This window comes from Diceros bicornis, chromosome 12 (assembly GCF_020826845.1).
Source record: "Diceros bicornis minor isolate mBicDic1 chromosome 12, mDicBic1.mat.cur, whole genome shotgun sequence".
NCBI classification, from domain to species: domain Eukaryota; kingdom Metazoa; phylum Chordata; class Mammalia; order Perissodactyla; family Rhinocerotidae; genus Diceros; species Diceros bicornis.
This window is the reverse complement of record NC_080751.1, coordinates 63,875,626-63,883,244: the sequence shown is the minus strand read 5'-3', so window position 1 is coordinate 63,883,244 and position 7,619 is coordinate 63,875,626. Positions and strand designations below refer to the sequence as shown.

Sequence of the window (7,619 nt, the reverse complement as noted above, 5' to 3'; positions counted from 1 at the left end):
CCGGGTTTCCGCGGTCACCAGCACCGGGTGAAGAAGCACACCGGGAGGGCACTTCGGTGAGCACTGTCCCGGGAGTCCCGAGAGCGTTCTCCGCCTCTATGCAACCTTTGGGAGGCGTCTGGCCCAGAAAAGCGCATTCCTGGGCTCTGGGCCGGCAGGTTTGACACTGAGCGTAAGGCCGCGGCTTAGGCGTCACCGCCCAAGGCCCTCACCTAGCACGAGCCTTCAGTCGCTGGAGACTCATCGAGCAGAGTTTCTCTTGGTCTTACCTCACATTCTTCCATGCTGGATTCCCCCACTTGCAGCCGGGAGCAGCTCCCTCCTGGGAACGGACATTTGTCAATCTAGAGCGCTTTTGCCACGGGAGATGCTCTTGGTGTCCTCAGAACAGAAAGGTGTTAACTGAAGTTTTCCTGAATGTAATAAGGTGTGTGAAAGCGCTTTGCAAATTGTAAAGCTCTCTGCTTAAGGAGAAAGACAATCTTCACTGTGCCTCCAGAACTTCCCTTCCTTGAAAATAATTCAATTCCCACCTGAATGTAAACCTCGGAAGGGGTTTTGTTCATTGCATTATCCCCAAGGCATAAAACAGTGCCTACTAGTCAGTAGGCAGGTGGTCAATGAATAATGAATGTACAAACATACACACTTGAGGAAACTGATCAGGTAGGGAACATTCGGGAAATTTCCTTTGTTTTCCTGGTAGGGAAACGTCCAACATTCACTGGGCACTACTCCTTGCCAAGTCTTCTAGGCGTTGGCAGGCCAGTGGGGAGTGGGGGAGGTGGCAAACGTATGAGTCCTTCAAGGACGCAAAAGGGGGCTTGGTGCTGCAACTGCCTAGATTCTAAGGTTGGTTCATTCTCTCCTCTCCACCCCCGCCCCCCAAAAGCATATTCAATAAACATTGATTAAGTGTATACAAAATGTGCTTATTAAACGTTTGTTGATGGTTAGCATGATCTGCCCAAGGTCACACAGGGCAAGAAGCTTAGGACTCAGTTCCCTTCAACACATATTTCTCCAACGCCACTCTGAACCAAGACTATCCCGGGCACTGGGGTACCAGGGAGCCTGGCTCTCAGGTCCTAGCATCAGGCCCTCTGATGAAACGGCGGCCCAAGGCAAAATGCCCACCATCAGTGTTCCCTCACAGTGAGCAGGGTAGTACGCTCACAGCTTGCTGGGAACGCTTCCTTCCAAGAAGGGATTTCTGCATTTTTCTCCTTCACTTTACAGCCTGACAAAGGATGGGCCGGGACCCCTCTAGGGCTGACGGCGGCGGGAAAAGCAGGCTCCACGTGTCCCATCTCTGGCCTCAGCCTTCATCACCAGACTAGGTAACCACGGAGCTTGGTGAGCCTAGCTCTCCCTTCCTTGCGCCTGTCCAGGTGCAGTCTGCTCTGGTAGCCAGGCTCCCTTTTCCTATCTACTTTTCTTTTGAGTTTCTGCTAAAATCTGGAGACGTGGAATCCACCCGCGGGAACTCCGAGCCCCTCCAACTGAGCATGCGCCAATGCCAGGCTCCTTTTGGTCACTGGCTCCAGAGCTCTCCAAGCTGGGGCTGCGGAGCTGGAGGCGGAGGGAGGAGGCGACAGGGGAGGGGGGTGCCTGGAGAGGCGGCGGCTCGCGCGCCTGCGCATCCAGCTCCAGGGTCCCTAGGTTTTGTATGGGGTTCCCAATCCGCAGCAGAGACTTACCGAAGCGTGTTGCGGCGGCGGCTGGGCTTGCAAGGCGCGATCCAAGAGGAATTTAAGCAGCCTAGAGCCCCAGAGAAAAAAAGAGCGCGAGAGAACCACACACAGAGACGGCTTAACCGTTTACCCGAATTAAATATATATATAAAGAACTGTTGAGTTTTATCATTTTCGTTAAGTGACCGTGCGCAGCGCTATAACTGTAAGTGGAAAATACAATCTTCGTTGCATTTCTGCATGTAGTACAGCCAATTGTCGGGGAGATGCTTTGGCTATTGTCACATACTTTGCATAGATGCGTCTAAATGCATGGTGACAATTGTTTTGGTTAATGCTGGTGATCTGAATGTGCTGTTAGTCCGCAGGGGACCTCTTGGAATAATGGGGTGGGGGAAGGGGGAGTGTTTATATGCGGCGTGTGTGGGAGATTGTCTTAGGCAAGATTTAAGATACGTGAAACAGAGGTGCTTTTTTAGTTTGTCTATAAATAGGCAGATTTCCTTACAAGATTTAAGTAGCTAACTGACCGATTGTGAAGTTTTCCGGTTGCTGATAAAACTATTGAGCGGTTCCAGTCAAGTACCAACCCGTCATCCGTGGGGTTGGGGCACCATTTTTCTCACTGTGGAAGAGCCGTGAAGGTGTTTGCTAAGTAAAACTGAATGGACGAGGTGGTGTGGAAATCAGGGTTGATTTCAAAGTGGGATGTTAGTGTTCGGAACCACAGAGCGAGGTGCAAAATAAGCACGTTTCTCTCTTAGTATTTAAAAATGAGTAGATAATTTTTCGGTTTTGTTTTTTCGTCACGATGGTGAATGGGCAGAAAAAAGGAAAGATGTTTAACCTCACAGTCAGCCGTCTATTTTGAACGGAGTCTGAGACTCAGAGTCGCTGAATGAAGACTGTCAGACCCGAACTAGTTCCCTGCTTTTGCATCCGGTATTCTCATTCCGGAATGCAGGGTTGAGAAATGTAAACCCAGATGTGTTACATTTGGTAATGTTTCTTTAAAGGAGAAAAGGTCCTTTTGTGTTTTGAGTTAAAATGGGTTGTTCCTTGCCGAGAAATAGAAGAAGGGACTTTGCAAGGTCAAACCCCCTCAGGGGTGCTGGTGAATTGGGGTTGGGGGGAAATGGTGATGATCCATGTGAGTGCTCAGCACTGCATGGATCAGCACCCTGGGAGATGCAAGAGTGGGAATCCATTTTTCTAGAGTTGCCCTCCTGTTCATATTCTGGAGACTAAAATGAAATGGAAATGCTAGTGGGTGTAGAAAATACAAGTGTATACTATCTGTGTGTCACATCTCACTTGAAGACAAGAGGAGCAAGGGAGTTGTATGTCTACATATTAATTTTTTTAATTTAAAGGAATTTCAGGTTGACACAAATTACAAATGAAACCCTTGTGAAAACACGTTTTATCTCCACTACCATTTAAACTGCCTACATGTGTGTGTGTTTGTGGGGGGAGGTCCTGCATCACTGAACACCTCACCCATAAGTGCACTCTCATTCAGCTTGGATATTTAATAACTCCAGAAAATGCTGCACTGAAGCAGGTTGGCAGAATGGCATGAGGCAGACAGACAAGAGAAGAGCATGGCCAGTGTGTGCTGGATTTCCATGGAAAAAGCAGCTCCAATTTCTGGGATGAATTGAAATAAACTTTCCCCAAATAGGGCAGATTATTATAGGACTCTTTGGCCCTTCAGTCAGTCCCACTATTTGGAATCTTTCAAAAGAATTTATAATTTATTTAAATAGATGGAATTTCAAATAGAAAATTCGAGACTAGCCTCTCCTTGGAAACTCAAAGTGTAAATCACACTGCCCTCTCTGTTCCTCCCTTCCTTACTCCAGGGCGGAAAGACCAATCATTTGTCGTAATTGAGCCATACTCCTTGTCATCACTGAGAGTTGGAGTCAGCTCCCTGAATGGTGCAGGTGTTGCCCTGCATTGATACATGGGTGATACATGGGAGGAAGAAGCGGGAAGCTGGTATTAAAGCTCATATCAGAGAAGTTTGCTCTGGGATACCCTGATTCATAGGCTGACAGTTACAGAGGGTCACTTCCGGCAGACACCTTCAAAAGCATCTAATCCAAACCGCTTGTTTTACAAATGAGGAAACTGAGGCCCAGAGCCATGGAGCTAGGGAAAAGTCAATTAACTTCTAGTCTATGGAATAAGCAATTAAAAAGTAATGTCGAGTGGAAATGTTCCCTTCTCTCTGCACATTTAGCACCCTCAGTGACATTGTTGAAATCTTCAAATAAATAATTGCCTGCTCCCCAGCACACCTTTCTAAGTGTCCCAAGGGTTCCTTTTCACATCGTTACACTTCCCCGCCTCTCCTGTTTTGTAAGGTTTCTTTCTTTCTCCTTGCCATTGCCCCTCACCTCTAATATACCCACCTCATTAGATGTTTAGTCTGGCCTTCCTGGCCTCCCCTGCATCTCAGTCAATTTCTTTGGGATCCTTGGAGTTTTTTTGAGAAAACAGGGAAACCAGTTGGAATCGTCAGCTCCTCTTTGAGGACTGCCCAGGCTCATCCCTATCCGCTCTCTGCTCTATTTCCCAGAATCCTTCAGGGAATCCAGCCTTCAGAGACACTGCAGGCTCCATCCTCACTCTTTTCCCTGTGTTGCCTCCTTCAAAACTGCTGCAGCTGGAGGGATTGGGACCCAGCAGAGTGAGGAAGCTGCAGTGTAAACACACAGTGGGCTCTGCCAGCTCTCCTCTGGCTCCTAGAAGGCAGAACCCAAATCCAAGATGCTTAACTGTCTGCAGCCTTCATGGAAATCCTCCAGATGAAGCCACCTGCAGGGGAAGGGGGGAGGAGGGGAGACTGAAGAAGAATGCTCCTCTGGTTCAATCTGAAGCAGGCGCTATAGAGGAGAGCAGTGCAGCTTTTTAAAACCTTGAGAGATTTTAAAGCATGTGCACAGCTCTTCTTGCTGGACAGAGACTGCAAAGCAGGCAATAATACCTGCCTAATTGCCCTTCTTCTCTTTCCTCCTTTTTTTCTCCTTTCCACTCACTTGCTTTCCCTATTTCTCCCTCATTTTCTCCCTTCCCTAAAAATTTCCCAAGTGCTTATACGATAAAGCTCTAGCCCTTTTTAAGATAATCCAGGCCCTCCTGTTCCTTCACCAAAAATGTAATCTCCCAGGCACTCAGAAAGATAACCAAGACCGCCTCAAATGTCCCCTCTGGGAAAATGCCAGGAATTCTTACCTGAAAAAGCTGGGGTACTAGGGGATGCCTGAGGAAGACAGAATCTGGGTCTCTTGCTCGTTTGAAAGATTAGCTAAATATCCTTGGAAGTTGTTGAGGAAGCTGAGGGAGCAAACTGGTGAGTTTCTGAACACATTCACCAATTAACGATTTAATTTAACCCCTCCCCTCGTGGTAAACCTTTACTGAATTGAGGTGAGCTCTGTCTTGGATAGAGTTCATCCCTAACCAATGCTCCTGGGTCAGATGTCACCTGGTCTCGCTATCCCATTCTGAAAACAAGCATGTCCAGAGTCTTCTGAACACCAGGCAGCAGCCTCTGCAAACAACCTAGGCTTGTAGCTGCTAAGTGCCCTGCTTTGATTTGCTGTGCTGTGAATCACATTCTGCAATAGGATGACAGGATTAGAAATGTTGTTTTGGGCAAGCTATAGGTTTTCTATTTGGATTGCGTAGAGGTATGGATTCCAAAGATTGCTGAGGAGCTCCCTGAGGAGTTTCATACAATGACAGCTGTAACATCAATATCAAACTCATGGTTTCCTAATTCACAAGAGCAATATATTTTAATGTTGTTCTAAATGTCTTTTTCTTTGTGTTGAGTGATGTCTATGCTCCTAACATTAGTGATTATTTAGGAAGATAGGAGGGTTCTTCTTATAGGAGGAATCACATTCAGTTGATCTAAGGTTGAAATTGACAATGTACATCTCAGTTAGTTAAGTACATACAAATATATTAATTTTCTTGAATTATCAAATGGAGTATCAAAAGGAATAAATTAATAAATGATTGATATTTCTACTATCCCAGTGGTTAATTCACATAATTAATACAGTATATAAGCTGGAGGAGGTCTATATAAATTACCTAATCCATCTCTCCAATACATTAAAAATATAGTATATTAAAGATATATCTACAATATCTTAAAGATATATCTACAATATGAAATCATGGTCCACAGAGGCAGAGATTCTAATGACTTTTTTCATATTTCCACAATATCTGTACAATGTCTTTTAAAGTAGATACTCTATAATATATGTCAATTAAATATTTGTTCTAATGAGAATCAGTTGTATGTATCTTGTAAATTATATCAAGATTGTCATTCCACTAAAAGCATGTGCACAATTAACATCGCTTTAAATGTCTTTATGTTACTAAAAGGAAAAGCTAGACTAAAGATTATTTTATAATTTATTTTCAGTAAAGATATAAAAATACTATATTAATACCTTTAAGAGTGCTTTTTAATCCACTTGCATGAGCCTCCTCCTTTTTATCTCTTAATAAGTAAAAATATAAATTATTTTTACCTATTTATAAGAATTGATATTAATAAGGCAAAGAGGAAATCTAAGCCTAAACTATGGTAGCTAGGTGGACCGCTTATTTAGATCATGGGTCTCTTGATCTATGTTATTATTTTAACATGTTCACACTGTGAAGAGACCACGACACTGCATTTCTCATTTACAGTTTGTTTCTAAAGATAACTTATGCTCTCTTAAGTGAATCAAAATAGTTTGAGTTGCTCTCAGCCCGATTCATTGAGAACTTCACAAATGGGGATTTAGGGGGTGCTTTAGAGACTATTTAATGAATGAAACAGAAATGGAATAGGAAATTACTGAAGAATCCTCAAAGAGGTTTGACACTTTAATAATAAGGTGCCTGTGAATACATTAAAGAGATGTTCTATACCCTTATCAGCTACCTTAAAGCACGCAAGTCAGGTAATTTGTCATGATTCTTATGCTTTCTCTGGATTTCTCCTCTGCCTTACTTCACTGCATTTCTAACACAGATGACCTGCTGTGTAACCACCAATTGTTTGTTTTTTTAAAAGATAATGCACTGCATTTCTAACAATTTATTGTATTATTTCCAGGTGAGCAATCTATTTCCTTTTGTTCTCAATTACAATTAAGACTTGGAGTAGCCTCGTTCACCAAGTGGCCTTCAAGCTCAATATATCTAATACAATAATTGCTGAACTTTTTATAGAAAGTAGGACTCTCTTAATTAAAAAGATTTCATTTTTATAAAATATTGCCCATAAAAGGCAAAGTGTTAACAAATCAGTTAAATTTACTTGCAATTATTATAGATCGCTAGAATGAATCCTATTTTTCTTTATTCTTGCTCATATAGAGACTTTTCTGAAAATAGAAATCTGTCACTTTAAATGTATTTTTTTCTCCTTTCTTTGGATCTTGTTTATTATCTCTTAGGCTCTGAAAGACTATGAACTTTTGAAGAGCTGAATGTAAATAGATTTTTTGCAAATCATTAACATGTTAAATGTATTTTGGAACCTAGGTGAATTTTTTTCTAATGCAAACAACTAAACCCTAATATTTCTGTTGTTTCATATTTTAGAATGTTTATTGCAGTTGAAGATTTCTTAAAATAGTGGACTCTGGTGCTGCAGAAATCTCTGGTGCACCAGAAGTCTCTGGTGTTTTATATTTTGCATTAGTTTTATTAATTTGTGATTAGTATGTTTACTTTTGATTTCCTGGAAGCTTATCTTAAATTATGAGTGAAATATTATATTGGAGGGCCCTTAAGCATTATCAATAAAGGTGACATGATTATTAATATAATACTTTATTTTGAACGTATCAAATAGTGCTGTACAAGTCTGACTTGCAATTAGCAACTTCTATTTGT

The 7,619-nt window shown here is 42.6% G+C and overlaps 1 protein-coding gene across 1 annotated transcript in view; it reads left to right on the top strand.

Moving 5' to 3' along the window:
• The first annotated feature begins 1,704 nt into the window (after positions 1–1,704).
• VSNL1 (visinin like 1) overlaps positions 1,705–7,619 on the top strand; it is a 108,273-nt gene continuing 102,358 nt past the window's right edge. The window contains exon 1 of the mRNA XM_058551755.1: positions 1,705–1,899. The gene's annotated coding sequence lies outside the window, so the exon portion shown is untranslated. The remainder of the gene's footprint in view (positions 1,900–7,619) is intronic.